Source organism: Salmo salar, chromosome ssa05 (assembly GCF_905237065.1).
Source record: "Salmo salar chromosome ssa05, Ssal_v3.1, whole genome shotgun sequence".
Lineage (NCBI taxonomy): Eukaryota > Metazoa > Chordata > Actinopteri > Salmoniformes > Salmonidae > Salmo > Salmo salar.
Genome location: NC_059446.1, coordinates 59,827,882 through 59,845,724, shown reverse-complemented (window position 1 = coordinate 59,845,724; position 17,843 = coordinate 59,827,882). Strand labels below are relative to the sequence as shown.

Genomic DNA, 17,843 nt, shown 5'->3' with positions numbered 1-17,843 from the left:
CCAATGTGAACCCTCGTCCCGTCAAAAGGCTGAAAATACGGGCAACAGGGAGTGAAAATGGTGACAGAGACAGAATTGCAGCTGTGCTGTTATATAAAGCATTGAGGGCGGTTGTCCATCAAAGCCGGGCCTATACAGGTAAGGTTTCAAATGAAAGTCCTGAGGGGCTCATTTCCACAGTGGACAACAATCACTTCATGATGTGAAGGCTTACGTAGTCAGCTACGGGTGTTATCCGGAAGGCCATGGAAACATCAACTACAGGCATCATAGCACACCACTCTGTGACCTTTGAGCTATAGAACACCCATTAGATACGAGTCAGCATTTATTACAGCCAGCATGTTTTACGTCATACTCCATCTAAACCCATGGGTTAGACTACTTGGATCCTGTTTCCAAGCCAAGTTTCTAAGTCTGAAATGTAGATATGAGGAGGGAAGAATAATGGTGACAGTACTCACTTCCTGTATCAGTACAGATGGATGGTTATTGGTTACACCGTCAAATGGCCCAGTCGATCTTTGGTTCCTCCCAACAGAGGTGAAGAATTCAGAGGGTCCGATCCGATAAGTACGGAGGGTGTTGTGCAGTTGGGGGAGAGCCGGGGGTTGAAACCCCCCTCAGATTTTTTCACGATTAGTTTTGCAATCCTCAGCAAACTTCCTGTGAGAGAAAAAAAAACAAGAGGCGAACAACATGAGCGGTGCGCTGCAGCAGTGACGGCCCAGTACGTAAACAACGGGAGGGAGATACTCAAGAGCACAGCTGAGCTGCAAACACACAGGCTAATAACCTCTGCCTTTTCAACGCACAGCCTCGGCAGGATACTGCAACGGGCCGCTGACCCGTGACTGAGGAAGACGTGCTGGGGGGCAAACATCCTCTTAGCATAATCTCCTCAGTCGCTTTACTGTCATAACATAGCAGCATAACACAAGCAGATGAGCTCTAAATAGAACCAGATGTGTGGGGCTCCACGGGGGTAGAGGCGTTGAGATGGTGAGGCGACAGAGAAGCTGCGGAGCTACAGTATAGTGTGAGAACTTCTCTATACTTATCCCTTTCTTAAATAGCCCATTTCCCCATAGTCTCAAATTGTTTCGATTATTCAAAACAGCCTACAATGGATGTGTAATATAGACGCTAATGAAAAAAAGAGCTGTCAATCATCTAAGGTTGTTTGTTACATAGTAACGCTAACAGCCTAATGGTACTTCATATAAAGTTGCTGCTAACAACTCTGTGTTACAAATGGCTATTCCACTGAAGCTTGTTTATGAGCTTCAGAGCCTCATCGGTTCAGAACCATCTGGGGGTTTGAATTATAACCGGCCTTGTCAGCTAACTGTATCATCATGGTTTTACCATCTCTCCTAAAGAAACCCCCTTGCAGTGATGGGAACCCGTGACAGATGAATTTCCCTTCAATCCATTCCAGACTAATGGCATGTGGTCGATGAGTCTTGCGCCCATCGCTAACAACCAGCGCTGACTAATGGCATGTGGTCAATGCATCTTGCGCCCACAAATACGCCCCCTGCTGCACATCCATTCATGCGCACAGGGTCGCACACAAATGGCTGCGGATTGCAGGTCGTGACCCTGGAGCTCTCCCTTACATCCTGTGATTACTAAAGTATGTCCACTCACTGAACTGACTCACTGACTCACACAGCCCAGCGGATGGAGGACATCAGTCTCTCTGACCCCCCTGGATATTAACCCAGCTAACTGCAGCTGCTATAGACTGCAGAGTGACTCAGGAGCCTAACCAACAGTGGTCTAATGCACCCATGAATAAGGCTATAAACCCAGAACCACCCCAGCATTCTCCACATTAATTAGGCTAGCGTGGGTTCCTTGGCATAACGACCCACAGTGACTAAACCTATGTGGTGAAGAGGGGGACGCGAACCTTCGCTCACACGGTGTGGGTCGGTAAGTGGATGCGTGTTGGTCTACATGCCAAATGACATGGGTTCCCAATCATGGGAAACAGAAGTTTGCTGTACAGGATTGATGTCAGTGCTCAACTACAAATACCCTGTACCACTGATTTCCCTTTTCACATACTTAAGACCTAAGACCAAAGTGGTCACATTTGGCACAGAGCAGCCATTTTGGAGTCTAAACTAAACCATCGCAGAGGCCCTGTCAACATGTGTTGAATAGCTAATTTAGCAGCCTCTGGCACATAGGATAGCTCAAATTAAGGTCAGCTGATTTTGTTGGCACACATTGTGTCTGTTCAGAGTAGAGGCTAAGAGAAGGTATGAGCAAGGCGTTTTGTTGTTTGTGCTTGCTTGTTTTCCCGCAGCCCAACATGGAACGACTTGCAGTACTGAATACACGAAATGAAAACTTCTAGACGGGGTCTTTACTTTTTTTTCTTCTTAAAAACAAACCATACCATGCCCTGGAACAGAAGTTGAGAGAATTGGTTTTGGTGCACACATATATATGGAGAATATAAAATCATTCATCACGTTTTTACTATTCAGACCAATCATTTCTAAATCTTATTGGCTTGGATTGGCTGCACTGAGCCTCCCTTTCCCCTGCCTTAAGGACAGCTTGTCCAACTTGGTGTCATCAAAGAAAATGCACCAACATTACAAATATTTTCACATGAGCCTCCCTTTGAACTGTAAAAATAATGTGCACACCCTTTCCCCCTGTGTTTATTAACGTGGATATTATCACATTGATCACATTGATTTTCTTGGTTGAAATGATATGGACACTAGGCATTTAACATTTTATTACTGTTCAAGTACTCACATGATTTTCTTTGGTGTACGAGTCAACTGGTTATATTATATTGTGGAACACAATCTTCAAAAAAGTAGTAACCTTTGACGTCCATTCGAGTACTCATGCCCATCCCTAGTGGAAACAATGTTGATTGGGATATTTGTTTCCAACATTAGGGCAGATTTCATAAAGAAGTTAAATCCACTTTGTGTTTTGTCTCCTTGCCACGATACTAACGAGTATCGCGATACTGGTATCGTCCAGTCCCCTAATTGTGACTAGTTGTGTTTATGCCATTCATAAAAGAAAATACATTTCAAAAGTTAAATGACAAATATTTAGGGTATATTAAAGCTTTATTGGTTCTACGTGCGTAAGGAATATCAGAGCGGAGGCAGACCACGCGTTAAGCTTTCCTGAATAACTGGGCCTGCTGGGAGCATATGTGGCCACATTTTTATAGGACAACGTGAGAGAATGATGATCCACAACAGACAGCGCATCTCAGTATCACAACTTAAAATACAGCCAGACTGGCTTGCTACTGTGCCTTTCTATACCTTATAAACAGTTCAGTAGACCCCCTGATCCAAATGGAATGAAATATTCAAATCACAGGGCACCGTTATTCAAATGATATTTTCACTGCAGTTTACAGCCTAGAGTAGAATGTTGTACTCACTTGAAAACAATACAGCAATTATTCAATGTTGTGTTGTAGGTTAATCTAGGTAGGATAATTGTATTGTTCCTAAACAAGAGCAATAAGGGAGCTGTGTGTCTCATGTCTTCACTGTTCTTTCCACTTATATTGAAAATTGGTGCAGCTTTGAATGATTTTACATGTGGTATGATTGTCCAGATCTGCAATATGCAAACTAACAAACAATCCAGCTACCACTATTGTTACTATGAATGGTGGATAGAGGACAGGATAGACAGACTGGTAGACTATTGACCTGTGTGGTATAGTTAGTGTGGGAAGTACCAAAACACCTTGATTTAAAGTAGGGGAGGCGCATGCAAGCAGATGAGGACATGTGGCTAGGATGGAAGAAATTATAATAGTAAAACCTGCAAAAGGGCGAATGCAAACCAGGGAGAAAAAAGGCACTACCCCCCCCTGCCCAGTTCATTTCTGCCCTCAAATCCCTCCTTCTTCCCTTGCAGGCTCCTCGCCTCTTGCCTCCTTTCTCTATCTCTATCCCTTCCAACCTTCACCTCCTACCATTTATGTGCAATTCCTCCCGCCTTCCAAAAAAAACCTTCAGTGTCCTCCTTAGAAGTCTTTGCAAACCCTCTCTCCCTCCTCCACACCCTCCATCCATCTCTCAGATCATTCTTCCCTCCAGATCTCCCATTAGGCATTGCGCAGTGCGCTGGTTCGCTCTGCTGCAGAGGTGATCAATGGCCCCTGGCGCCTCGGGGCCCCTGGGCTCCTGAAATGGAGGTATTAATAATGCAGGGCCCGGCTGTCATATCCTCCATTAGCTTGGGGGAGACATGGGGCCCGGACGGCTGATTGATTACTAATTGGATTAATTGCCGTCTTTTAGGGGAGGAGAATGTAATAGTCTGGAGACCTAGCTGGCAACTGATAGGGGAGTGCATTTGACATGCTGGCATTCAGAGATAGGGATACCGAATGCTGAAACGGGTAGCGTAAACTGTGAGGGGGTTGGGTAGACTGGGGTTGCCTGTTCAGTTTCTATGGTTGACGCCAGGATTGAGAGGGTATGTCATTTGAGATACAGGAACATTTGTGCAACATGCACTTGGTAGAAACGAGGAATTGATCAAGCGGCTTCTCAATAGAGGCTTTCTCCGTTATTGCACAGCGTGTGTCTGCGGAACGAAATTTACTCAACCCCCTGTATACCAAATCACCCATCCTGATGATATCGTTACTTTCATTTGCTAGGTCTTTCCTCCTATTTCCTTTGGAGGTATCTTCTTAGCCGTCGACATCTGGCTACACACTCTGATAAGACAGAGATGTAGATTAGGTAAATGTGCAATGATTGTTTCTGATGAACAACACTTACTGTAATCTTCTAACCATCCTTTGAGATAAAGTTAATAAACCTCATCACAGCCATGGCACACTGAGATCTGTATTCTCCAGAAGAGCCCATTCACCACATTGGCAAAGCCCAAAACATGTAGTCATGTCAATGCCTTTCCGTATAGTATTCTAATTGTTGACCTATCCATCGCACCTTACATTTACATTTTAGTAATTTAGCAGAGCGACTTACAGTAGTGAATGCATACATTTCATAAATGTTTTTCTCCGTACTGGTCCCCCGTGGGAATCGAACCCACAACCCTGGCGTTGCAAACACCATGCTCTACCAACTGAGCCACGCAGGACCATTGATCACTGATCGCAGACATGTACAAATCAAAGTTTATTGGTCACATACACAGTTTAGCAGATGTTATAGCGGGTGCAACGAAATGCATAATTTACTAGCGCCTAACAATGCAGTGAAATGTCAAACAAGTACACATATAATCAAACAAATTAAAAATAAGAAATGTCCAAAATGTCCAAATCCAATTAACAACCCAAATAGCCTGTAACAGTACTTCAAATGTAATCTATATGTAGATACACTGAGTATACAAAACATTAAGAGCACCTGCTCTTTCCATGACACAGACTGACCAGGTGAAAGCTATGATCCCTTATTGATGTCACTTGTTAAATACACTTCAATCAGTGTAGATGGAGGGGAGGAGACAGGTTAAAGAAGGATTTTTAAGCTTTGAGACAATTGAGACATGGATTGTGTGTGTGCCATTCAGAGGGTGAATGGGCAAGACAAAATATTTAAGTGCCTTTGTATGGGGTATGGTAGTAGTTACCAGGCGCAACAGTTTGTGTCAAGAACTGAAACTCTACTGGGTTTTTCACAAGCAATAGTTTCCTGTGTGTATCAAGAATGGTCCACCACCCAAAGGACATCCAGCCAACTTGACACAACTGTGGGAAGTCAACATGGTGAACGCTTCCGACACCTTGTAGTGTTCATCACCTGATGAATTGAGGCTGTTCTGGGGGGAAAAGGGGCGGGGTGCAACTCAATATTAGGAAGGTGTTCTTAATGTTTGGTATACTCAGTGTATACCCGATGAATTTACACAATACAGTTGAAGTCGGAAGTTTACATACACTTAGGTTGGAGTCATTAAAACTCATTTTTCAACCACTCCACACATTTCTTGTTAACAAACTATAGTTTTGGCAAGTCGGTTAGGACATCTACTTTGTGCATGACACAAGTCATTTTTCCAACAATTGTTTACAGGCAGATTATTTCACTTATAATTCACAGTATCACAATTCCAGTGGGTCAGAAGTTTAAAGGCACAGTCAACTTAGTGTATGTAAACAGCTTGGACAACTCCAGAAAATGATGTCATGGCTTTAGAAGCTTCTGATAGGCTAATTGACATCATTTGAGTTAATTGGAGGTGTACCTGTGGATGTATTTCAAGGCCTACCTTCAAACTGAGTGCCTCTTTTCTTGACATCATGGGAAAATCAATAGAAATCAGCCAAGATCTCAGGAAAAAAAAAATGGTAGACCTCCACAAGTCTGGTTCATCCTTGGGAGCAATTTCCAAACGCCTGAAGATCCCACGTTCATCTGTACAAACAATAGTACGCAAGTATAAACACCATGGGACCATGCAGCCGTCATACCGCTCAGGAAGGAGACGTGTTCTGTCTCCTAGAGATGAACGTACTCTGATGCGAAAAGTGCAAATCAATCCCAGAACAGCAGCAAAGGACCTTGTGAAGATGCTGGAGGAAACAGGTACAAAAGTATCTATATCCACAGTAAAACGAGTCCTATATCGACATAACCTGAAAGGCCGCTCAGCAAGGAAGATGCCACTGTTCCAAAACCGCCATAAAAAAAGCTAGACTACGGTTTGCAACTGCACATGGAGACAAAGAACATACTTTTTGGAGAAATGTCCTCTGGTCTGATGAAACAAAAATAGAACTGTTTGGCCATAATGACCATCGTTATGTTTGGAGGATAAAGGGGGTGTCACAAAATCCTTCGTGCTGTTGAAAGGAGGACCAAGGCGCAGCGGGAATATGGATACTCATATTTTAATTTTCAAAAAAAGGAGTAAAGCATCCACTGAAAAAACAATAAACACAACAGTGACAGTTTTACAGGCTATCAATGCAGTGTAAAAACAACCACCCACAAACCCCAGTGACAAACCACTCCTACATATATGACTCCCAATCAGGAACAACGATTCCCAGCTGTTCCTGATCAGGAGTCACAAGACACACACAAGACTGCCACGTCCTGACCCCCAACTACTACAACAGCTCCATCTGCTGGTCAGGACGTGACAGGGGGAGGCTTGCAAGCCGAAGAACACCATCCCAACCGTGAAGCACGGGGGTGGCAGCATCATGTTGTGGGGGTGCTTTGCTGAAGAAGGGACTGGTGCACTTCACAAAATAGATGGCTTCATGAGGAAGGACAATTATGTGGCTATACTGAAGCAACATCTCAAGACATCAGCCAGGAAGTTAAAGCTTGTTCTCAAATGGGTCTTCCAAATGGACAATGACCCCAAGCATACTTCATAAAGTTGTGGCAAAATGGCTTAAGGAAAACAAAGTCAAGGTATTGAAGTGGCCATCACAAAGACCTGACCTCAATCCTATAGAAAATATGTGGGCAGAACTGAAAAAGCATGTGCGAGCAAGGAGGCCTACAAACCTGACTCAGTTACACCAGCTCTGTCAGGAGGAATGGGCCAAAATTCACCCAACTTATTGTGGGAAGCTTGTGGAAGGCTACTTGAAATGTTTGACCTAAGTTAAACAATTTAAAGGCAATGCAACCAAATACTAATTGAGTGTATGTAAACTTCTGACCCACTGGGAATGTGATGAAAGAAGTAAAAGCTGAAATAAATCATTCTCTACTATTATTCTGACATTTCACATTCTAAAAATAAAGTGGTGATCCTAACTGACCTAAAACAGGGATTTTTTACTAGGATTAAATGTCAGGAATTGTGAAAAACTGAGTTTAAATGTATTTTGCTAAGGTGTATGTAAACTTCCGACTTCAACTGTATATACTAACAATGATATGTACAGCAGCGGATGTATTAAATTCCACACACACACACACACACACACACACACACACACACACACACACACACACACACACACACACACACACACACACACACACACACACACACACACACACACACACACACACACACACACACACACACACACACACACAGGCCAGATATTAGGTACACTCATCTAGTACCGGGTTGGACCCCCCTTAGCCTCCACAACAGCCTGAATTCGGGGCATGGAAACGTTACTCAATTGGTATCAAGGGACCTAATGTGTGCCAGGAACACATTCACCACCCCATTACACCTCTGCGAACAGCCTGTACCATTGACACCAGGAAGGATGGGGCCCATGGACTCATGCTGCTTACGCCAAATTCTGACTCAGCATGACGCAACAGGAACTGGGATTCGTCGGACCAAGCAATGTTTTTCCACTCCTCAATTGTCCAGTGTTGGTGAGTGCGTGCCTACTGGAGCCTCTTCTTGTTTTTAGCTGATAGGAGTGGAACCCAATGTAGTCATCTGCTGCAATAGCCCATCAGTGACAAGGACTGACGAATTGTGCATCCCAAGATATGTTCTGCACTGTTACTTGCCTGTTTGTGAACCGCCTGCACCATTCTTGCCATTCTCCTTCGACCTCTCATCAACGAGCTGTTGTTGCACACAGGACTGCCGCTAACTGGATGCTTTTTGTTTGTTGCACCATTCTCGGTAAACCCTAGACACTGTCGTGCATGAAGATCCCATGGCGTCGGTCGTTTCTGAGATACTGAAACCGGCACACCTGGCTAGGACGATCATACCACGCTCATAGTCACTTAGGTCACTAGTTTTGCCCATTCTAACGTTCAATCGAACAGCAACTGAATGCCTCAATGCCTGTCTGCATGCTTTATATAGCAAGCCATGGCCACGTGACTCGCTATCTGTAGGAGCTAACCATTTTCTGGAACGGAGTGGGTGTACCTAATAAACTGTCAGGAGAGTACGTATGTAAATGGTGTGTATAGACAGTTGGGACAGTATGTGAATAGAAAATGAGTTATATAGGATGAGCCATGACTAAAATACAGTATATACTGTACATTTTAAGTGGGTTAAACAATATGTAAACATTATTAAAGTGACCAGTGTTAAATGACTATGTACAGCAACAGTCTCTAAGGTGCAGGGTAGAGTACCGGGTGGTAGCCGGCTTGTGACAGTCTCTAAGGTTCAGGGCATGGTAATGGGTGGAGGCCAGCTAGTGGTGACTGTTGAACAGTCTGATGGCCTGGAGATAAACAGCTTCCATCAGTCTCTCGGTCCCAGCTTTGATGCACCTGTACTGTCTCCGGGTTCTAGATGGTAGCGGGGTGAACAGGGCGAGGTTTAGGCGGCTAAGGACCTTGATGATCTTCTTGGCCTTCCTGTGGCACTGGTTGCTGTAGGTGTCCTGGAGGGGAGGCAGAGTTTCCCCTGATGATGCGTTGGGCTGACCGGATCACCCTCTGGAGAGCCCTGCGGTGCAATGTTTCCATGTATGTGCATATTAATGCATCCAATGCTGTGCTTATGTGTTTGTATGTGTCAGCCTTACGTGTTGCCCTTGGTAACTGGTGGTAAGGCCTAGATCATGGTTGGAATAACTCGTGTGAGCACACTGGGAGTGTGTGTGTGTATACTATATGTTTTGGCTGGTATGTCCAAAATTATTACAACACGCCAACACCCACAATAGAAACGAATCCACTTATGTATGGATCCGACACATATCATTGTGGGTGTGTGTGTGTGTGTGTGTGCGTGCGTCCACATTAAAGCATAGCAAGTCATATCCTGCCAGCTGGAGCACAGAAACCTCAGGAGTGTGTGTAAAGTGTGTGAAACAACATACTGTAGTGTCCTACTTCCAAACTCATCAGGTTATTTTGAAGGGAAAATACGATTTATTGGCCAATCCAGAAATCACAAAGGCAACTCATTATTCCTGAATACAGTACAGCCGGACTGCCTCATCCTTTCCCGGGCTGTATCACATCCGGCCGTGATTGGGAGTCCCATAGGGTGGCGCAGAATTGGCCCAGAGTCGTCTGGGTTTGGCTGGGGTAGGGCGTCATTGTTATTAAGAACTTGTTCTTAACTGACTTGCCTAGTTAAATAAAGGTTAAGTAAAAAAACGAAACAAAAATCCCCAGTATAGAATGTCAGAGTGATAGACCACTATAATGGGATTTACAGAAGAGGTCCTTTGTCTGATCCTTGCCCTTCTCCTCTCAAGTCTTATGAATCATCAGGATTTTTGACAGTATGAGATGTCATTACGCTTTCTTCCCAACGAGGTGTTGTCAGGATTCCATCATGGTTTCAAACAGTAAGCCTATCTCTACAGTTCACTCTCGATGCGCACACACGCACACACACATACCCTTTGCTTCCTTCCAGGCAAAAGCGTTCTTCCTTGGGCAGTCGGGGACAAGCACGACTCTCTCTTTCTCGGTCTCTGTCTTTCTCTCTCTCGCGCTGTGCTGCACCTGCTCCCCGATCCCCTCCACCCACTCCTCACCCCTCACCGCCACCTCCTCCCGGCCCCTGTGGCTAGCTGCAGAGATGGCCTGCTGCGCTAATTGAAAGCGACCCTGACTCGTCCTTTTCCCCCCAGGCGCTCCAGCCGATGCCCCATTGTTTTCTTTCACCGGCGGTTGACAACTGGCCTTTTAGCCACGGCGCTCTGCAGTGCAAACTTTGACCCCAGCACTCTGTCCTCGCGACCTAACCCCTCTCCCCCCACAGCCCCTTTTCAGGCCCATGGTGAAATGGAGAAACTGCCGAGTTGCAGATTTGGTTGTTGTTCTGCTTCTAAGGTAAGAATGGTTTGTCAAAATTAGACAGAATTGCATGTAAGTGGATGAAGTTATTTTGATTAGGGTCCATTTATTGGAGCCAGCAACCCAAGAGGTGAAAATGAGACGGTGATGTTAAAATACTTTGAGTGCCGATGATAATAATTCACTACTTCCCCTTTCTTAGCAAGACTCCCCAAACTTTTAAAGGATCAAACATTAAATGGGAACGCTGATACACCCACAAGACAGGCAAATGTGCTTAGATACAATTTCCTTCAGACGGTACCTAGTGAAAAAAACTGCCAAGTCCCCCTGAAATGAGGCGCGTGAACAGGGAGTTTTCCCATGGCGGTAGGCTGTTCTTATCACCTACACGGAGCAGAGCTGGAGCCCATAATCTAATAGCCTCGCAGCACAGTCATAAATCACCCTGAGAGACTGCATGCTGCAACACACTGACACTTCCAATCTGGCAACCTGTGTCTTTATTAAAGACCACATTATACGGGGGAGACCCCCCCTTTCCTCCAACTATCCTCCATTGGAAAAGCATACATCCTGTACACACACACACACACAAACTTTAACACCCACACAAACACACACAGATGCCATACATGCCGTGTAAATGTATGACCTGCGGACTGAGAGGGGGTGGTGAATGCTAGAGTGATGGCTGTAGTCAAGAAGCACATTTCAGTGCATGCGTGTGTATTTGTATGTGCAGAAATGCACACAGTAGGGTTGGTTTTTGCCTGGCTGCCTGCCTGCGTGGGTCCCATGCATGCATTTGTTTCCTTTCAGTCATTTTGACAACTTCATTGGAAAATGTCAATGTAAACATGGATTCTGACAAACAGTAGCAATGTAGGGTCTAAGATAGCCATCTTAGGCTCTCTCGTTTCCTTGTTATTAAATATAATTATAGCACAGTCACACAGAGAAATTACAGCATAGCACATCCAAAATGGAGAGAGAACACTGGCTCAGGGACGTAATAAAACTAAATGAACAGGCAATTATAAGCCATCCCAACCCACAGGTCTAGCTTATCGAACCTGAAGGACCAGCAGGCCTATTATAAAAACATTAACATTTTGAGAAGGAGACAATGATTTTGGTAACAAATTCACAGCTATTCTGTGCTCTTTCTATCTACGAAAGCTTTCTCTTCAAAGTTCACAGGAATAGTTCACTGTAGACTCACTGAATCTTTGTCAAGACACTAGATCCATCACTCATTGGGGAAAATTAAGCTTATTGTACCTTTACCAACCCTCACAGAGTACAAGTCGCTCAAGTTGACAGTGACATTTTTTGAGTTGAACCAACTTTGGTAGAGAAATCTATTAGTCTCTAATTTTAGAGGCAAAGCCGCAAAACTGCTTAAACTCACTGAGCGATGTATAAACCAACAAAATGAAAAATGCAGCTTTCGCTGCCTGCCTCAGTACTCAACCAAAATAGTGCAAATTCCCGAAAGGAGAGAACTCCCAAATTCCCCCCCAATCCGTGTGTACACATTAAGTGCCCCTCTGTTAACATTGCAGGAGGAACATCACCTCCAAACCGAGCCTTGCTGTGGAAAGACATCACTGAAGACATGATATTTAAATAGCAGTTGTTATTCTGTTGCAATACACCGTTGAGGAAGTGGATTATACAAAGACAGGAGTCAGGGCTGTTCTTGGGGTTTTCTGTAATCCAGCCCACTGTAATATGACCTGTAGTTCTAAACCCCAAGATACACGTCTCAGAGGACCTCTCTCACACACAGAGCTACAGTGTAGATCTTTATTACACCCTGCCATGCTTCAGAACCAGACACCCCCAGTCTCTCTGCCAGCAGACACCTCACCTGTGTCAATACCACACATCCTCCCAGACCCACTGTGGAAACCTGGGCACTGTGCAGTCTGGGCTTGCTGGGCAACTCACAACCAACTGCAGATGTTGCAGAGCCATATCACAGAGACAAACACTCACACAGTGAGTCAAAGTCTTGGCCGGTGTGGTTATCTCCGCTGACGTGGATCGTTGACACAGACGACAGAATCGGACAGGTAATCCTGGATTACAGTCCAGTCGTGTCATATCCTGGATGCCCTTTAGACGTGGGCGTAACCTCATCCATCCTTCCATCCTCTCTTCTGGTGCCCATCAACGGAGCACCGTGCCCCTGCATAGATGGAGAAATAATGAGCTCTAGTTGCCTTGTCAACGCTGTCCTTTCTACCACCGTGCTCTAAGCTCCCATTCGCCCATTCCCTCCCCACCAGGCTCTTTTGTAATCATGGGGATCCAGGAGGCAGATGAGATTTCATATTGTCTGAAATCCCTCAATCTCTGATTGGAAACCAGGAATGGAGCATGCATACCCTGGTTGCATAACTACGTGTGTAGATTGGCTTCTTAACAGCTTCTACCCCCAAGCCATAAGACTGAACAGCTAATCAAAGGGCTACCCAGACCCCTCTTTTACGCTGCTGCTACTCTCTGTTTATTATCTATGCATAGTCACTTTAACTCTACCTACATGTACATATTACCTCAATTACCTCGACTAACCTGTGCCCCCGCATACTGACTCTGTACCAGTACCCCCTGTATATAGCCTCGCTACTGTTATTTTACTGCTGCTGTTTAAATATTTGTTACTTTTATTTTCTATTTAACACTTATTTTTCTTAAAACTTCTTAAAGCATTGTTGGTTAGGGGCTTGTACGTAAACATTTCACTGTAAGGTGAACCTGTTGTATTCGGCGCATGTGACAAATACAATTTGATTTGATTACTTCCATGTTACTTCATGTAAAATGCTCCTCGAGGAAAAAAAAATTACGCTTTGCCTCAGATCTCAAAGCCATCAACCTGGAAATAACAATGACAATGGATGGGGTGTTTTATATCGGAGGATTTCACTTCTCTGGGCTAATTGGGACGTGACAGTCCCACACTATTCAACAGCCAGTGAAATAGCATGGCGCGAAATACAAAACAGCAAAAATCTCATAATTTCATTTTCTCAAACAATCAACTATTTTACACCATTTTAAAGATAAGACTCTCGTTAATCTAACCACATTGTTCAATTTCAAAAAGGCTTTACGGCGAAAGCAAAAAATTACATTATGTTAGGACATAAACTTCACAAGAAAATCCACACAGCCATTTTCCAAGTGAGGACATGCATCACAAAAACCAAAAGTACAGCTAAAATATTCACTAACCTTTGATGATCTTCATCAGATGGCACTCATAGGACTTCATGTTATACAATACATGTATGTTTTGTTCGGTAAAGTTCATATTTATATCCAAAAACAGCATTTTACATTGGCGCGTGATGTTCAGAAAATGTATTCCCACCAAAACTACCGGTGAATGTGCACATCAATTTACAAAAATACTCATCATAAACGTTGTTAAAATTTACAACAGTTATTGAAAGAACTATAGATACACTACTCCTTGACGCAACCGCTTTGTCAGATTTCAAAATAACTTTACGGAGATAGCACATTGTTCAATATTCTGAGTACATAGCTCAGCCATCGAAGCAAGCTATACAGCTACCCGCCAAGTTCTGGCATCAACAAAACTCTGAATTAGTATTATAAATATTCTCTTACCTCTGCTGATCTTCGTCAGAATGCACTCCGAGGACTCCTACTTCCACAAGAAATGTTATTTTTGTTCGAAATAATCCATATTTATGTCCAAATACCTCCGTTTTGTTTGTGCGTTCAGATCACTATCCAAAGGCATAATGCGCGAGCCCAGTTCCAGAGACGAAAAGTCAAATAGTTCCATTACCGTTCGTAGAAACATGTCAAACGTTGTTTACAATCAATCCTTAGGGTATTTTTAACATACAACGTCGCGAATATTCCAATAGCGTATTCATTCAAGAAGAAAAAGAAGGTGGGGCGCGCTTTCGGGCTCGCGCATCACCAAGTCCTTTGTCCATAAGCAGTCCACTCATTGACTGAGCTCCTATTCTCTGCCCGGTTACAGGAGAATGATGGAAAAACTTTCTGAAGGCTGTTGACAGCCAATGGAAGCCTTAGGAAGTGCAACGTGACCCCACAGACACTGTAGTTTTCTATAGGGATTCAAAAGAAGAACTACAATTCTCAGATTTCCACACTTCCTGGTTGGATTTTTCTCGGTGTTTGCCTGCCATATGAGTTCTGTTATACTCACAGACATCATTCAAACAGTTTTAGAAACTTCAGAGTGATTTCTATCCAAATCTACTAATAATATGCAAATATTTGACTTTGGGCCCGAGTATTAGGCCGTTTACTCTGGGCACGCTTTTCATCCGAAATCGAAAATACTGCCCCCTATACCTTGACAGGTTAACAGCCCTTTATATTGGGTGGAACGAACTCACCCCGAGCAACAAAAATGATCTCATCCCCAATTGGGTGACTCACTACAGCCAGTTTACACCAGTAAGCTCACCGCACAATTATCGCTATAGGGCGGTATCCAACCAACTTCCCTAAAGTTATACATCAAAGGGAAGAGCGCATTGGCTTGTAATTATGGAGGTTGGTTTCTGGTTAGGAGAAGTGGTTGACTTTCTGGTTTTGCTTCAAGCCCTCTTAGGTTCATCACTCTACTACATGACTTGAGAAGACACAGTATACCATGACATTTCCTGTGGGGGAGCATTCTGCTCCATGCCCATGTAACAACATGGTGTCAACCACACTCCAAAACAAAAACTTTAAATTCACACAAACTGAAAAGTTGTGTTTTCTCGTGATGAAGGCAGTGTGCCGTGACTAATGAAATGTCTTTAAATGTATGTAGAATGAAATGCGTGTGATGTGTTGGTATTACGGTTCAGAGAAACATTTACAGGTTGAGCTTTTCAGCATTCTCAACCTCTAGGTAGCACAAAACGTCCTCATGACATTAACAGTCTACTTCTTAACTCAGCTTCTCTTAAGCCTTTCATACGCATGACAGACCATTTTTCAGACTAGCTTTTTGTATATTCATTGCTTAAGTTAATATTACTTCTAACTGCCTTCACCTTGTAAATTAAACATGACTTTAAAACAGGTCAAACAGGAATAACTAGCATGGACTTTCTCAATATTTACTCAACCCGTGTCTTTTAAAAAACTTTTAGAAAGGGAAGTTCTACTAAACCCAAGGGTGTGTGTAACTTCCTCTACAGTCCCAAAAAGTCATTAGCCTACTTCATACACTTCATCCCTTCAAAACATCCATTGGTGCTTAATGTACTGCTAATTTAACAGTTACTGTAGCTGAGACAGACTTCTAGTCCTGGCAGCAGGTTTGGTTTAGCTCATGTTTCTCTCCCCATAACTGACTCATTATTTATATTTGAACAAAAAACAAATAGAATCTGTTCCTCAACAAAAGCAGCTGCTCAAACAAAGAGGAAAAACACATGCTGACATTCAGAATAACAAAATGTCTCTTTACCGAGCTTGGTTAATTAACGCAGGCAAGCTAACCTCTCAACCAGTAGAGAAAGAGTTAAAAAAAAGAGAGAACTTGCTGAGCAGTGAAATTCTTACTCAAAATCAAATCAACACAAATTGGTACACATCCAGTTGGAAAAGGAGCATGTTTCCAATGTAGGACATGATGGAGTTGGGATGACACTAAAATGCTCTGGGATTTCTCAGAAATTACATTTCCCCAGCCTTGAATATGGAGATGCCTCGTGTTTCAATAGCCGTTGTATTTTATTTTATTTAACTAGGCAAGTCAGTTAAGAACAAATTCTTATTTACAATGACGGCCTACCACGGCCAAATACCTAACCTGGACAACGCTGGGCCATTTGTGCACCACCCTATGGGACCAATCACGGCCAGTTGTGATACAGCCTGGAATCGAACCAGGGTCTGTAGTGACGCCTCTAGCACTGAGATGTAGTGCCTTAGACCGCTGCGCCACTCGGAAGCCCGAAAAACATAGATTACATTTTTTTTAACTAGATAATCAATTATTTTTTCACAGCCACTATAAACCATTACTCATGAACTGTTTCAGAAAAAAAAACAATAACCTCTGACCCTCATGTTCTTGAACCATTGGAGGGTGCACATTAATGACCGCACTACTCTATGTCAACATGCTGTTTGGATGAATGGATGCAGTGAGGGCCAGGGGGCAAGGGGTGGCCATAAACACTGACATGTCGTGGCCTGGCACGAGCCAGTGTTTTGGAAGGAGACTCATGGAAACCAGTGGGACACGGGCCGCCAGGCAGGCCCGCTACAGGACTACTCTGGTCTGCTAATGGTCCTCAGGGTTTGGGGCTGCCAATGTCGGCCCCACTGATGTAAGTGCCAGAAGGACCAGCCTCTTTCCATCGCTCCACCAGAAGAAAAATACTGCAGTCCCGCTGGCCAGCACTGCACAAACACACACCCACTCATAATGATCTAACATACAAACACACGGGCATAGACATAGAATACTGTACACAAAAGGTTGTGTGGAAGAGACTTGCAGCAGAATCTGTACTAACACAAACTAACCCACATACAAAGAGAAAAGCAACTTGACAAACTCACCGTGTACCTGATACTTCAACGGCAGACACTGCCCCAAAAAACTGGAAGCAAGATGGTCTGTTGAGATAGTCTGCTCCGATTCTTGGCGTGTTCCCAGCGCATTATGAAAAATTGGTCTCTCTCTTTCGACTGATTTGTATTCAAGCCAGGCAAACGGGATCCCAACAGGAAACACTAAACCTCTCGTGAAGAGAAAGGGGGACAGAGAAACAAGAGTGCAAGAGAGGGAGCAAGCTAAAGAGAAATAAAAGGAGAAAGCTGGAGAGGTTGTGGGGCCCCGAGCGGGCCCCGTGGTGGGCCATTTCACAGTCCCACAGACTGAGTAACACTGACAGGTCAGCTGGAAGACTCGCTGCCAAGAGAAACCCACAGCGGAAATAGCCAGGCACCAGGCAGCACACACAGACCACACCTCCCAGCACAGCAAAACAATTTCCTTCTCAATCTGCCACACAATAACTGGGCCGCTGTTTATTGACCTTTTGCATGGGCTTTCATCAGGCAATCAGTTCCCTGCTCCAGGTACAGAAATATCAT

General features: G+C 44.0%; 1 protein-coding gene across 4 annotated transcripts in view; it reads right to left on the bottom strand.

The window, feature by feature from the left end:
* The window catches only part of sema6cb (semaphorin 6Cb), a 123,892-nt gene that overhangs the window by 62,563 nt on the left and 43,486 nt on the right, over nt 1-17,843 (bottom strand). For 3 of the 4 annotated variants that reach the window (XM_014200833.2, XM_014200832.2, XM_014200836.2), the window contains one exon: nt 465-666. The gene's annotated coding sequence lies outside the window, so the exon portion shown is untranslated. Of the gene's footprint in view, nt 1-464; nt 667-12,719; nt 12,913-17,843 lie in introns of those variants that run through there. The other variant, XM_014200834.2, reaches the window with a different exon arrangement.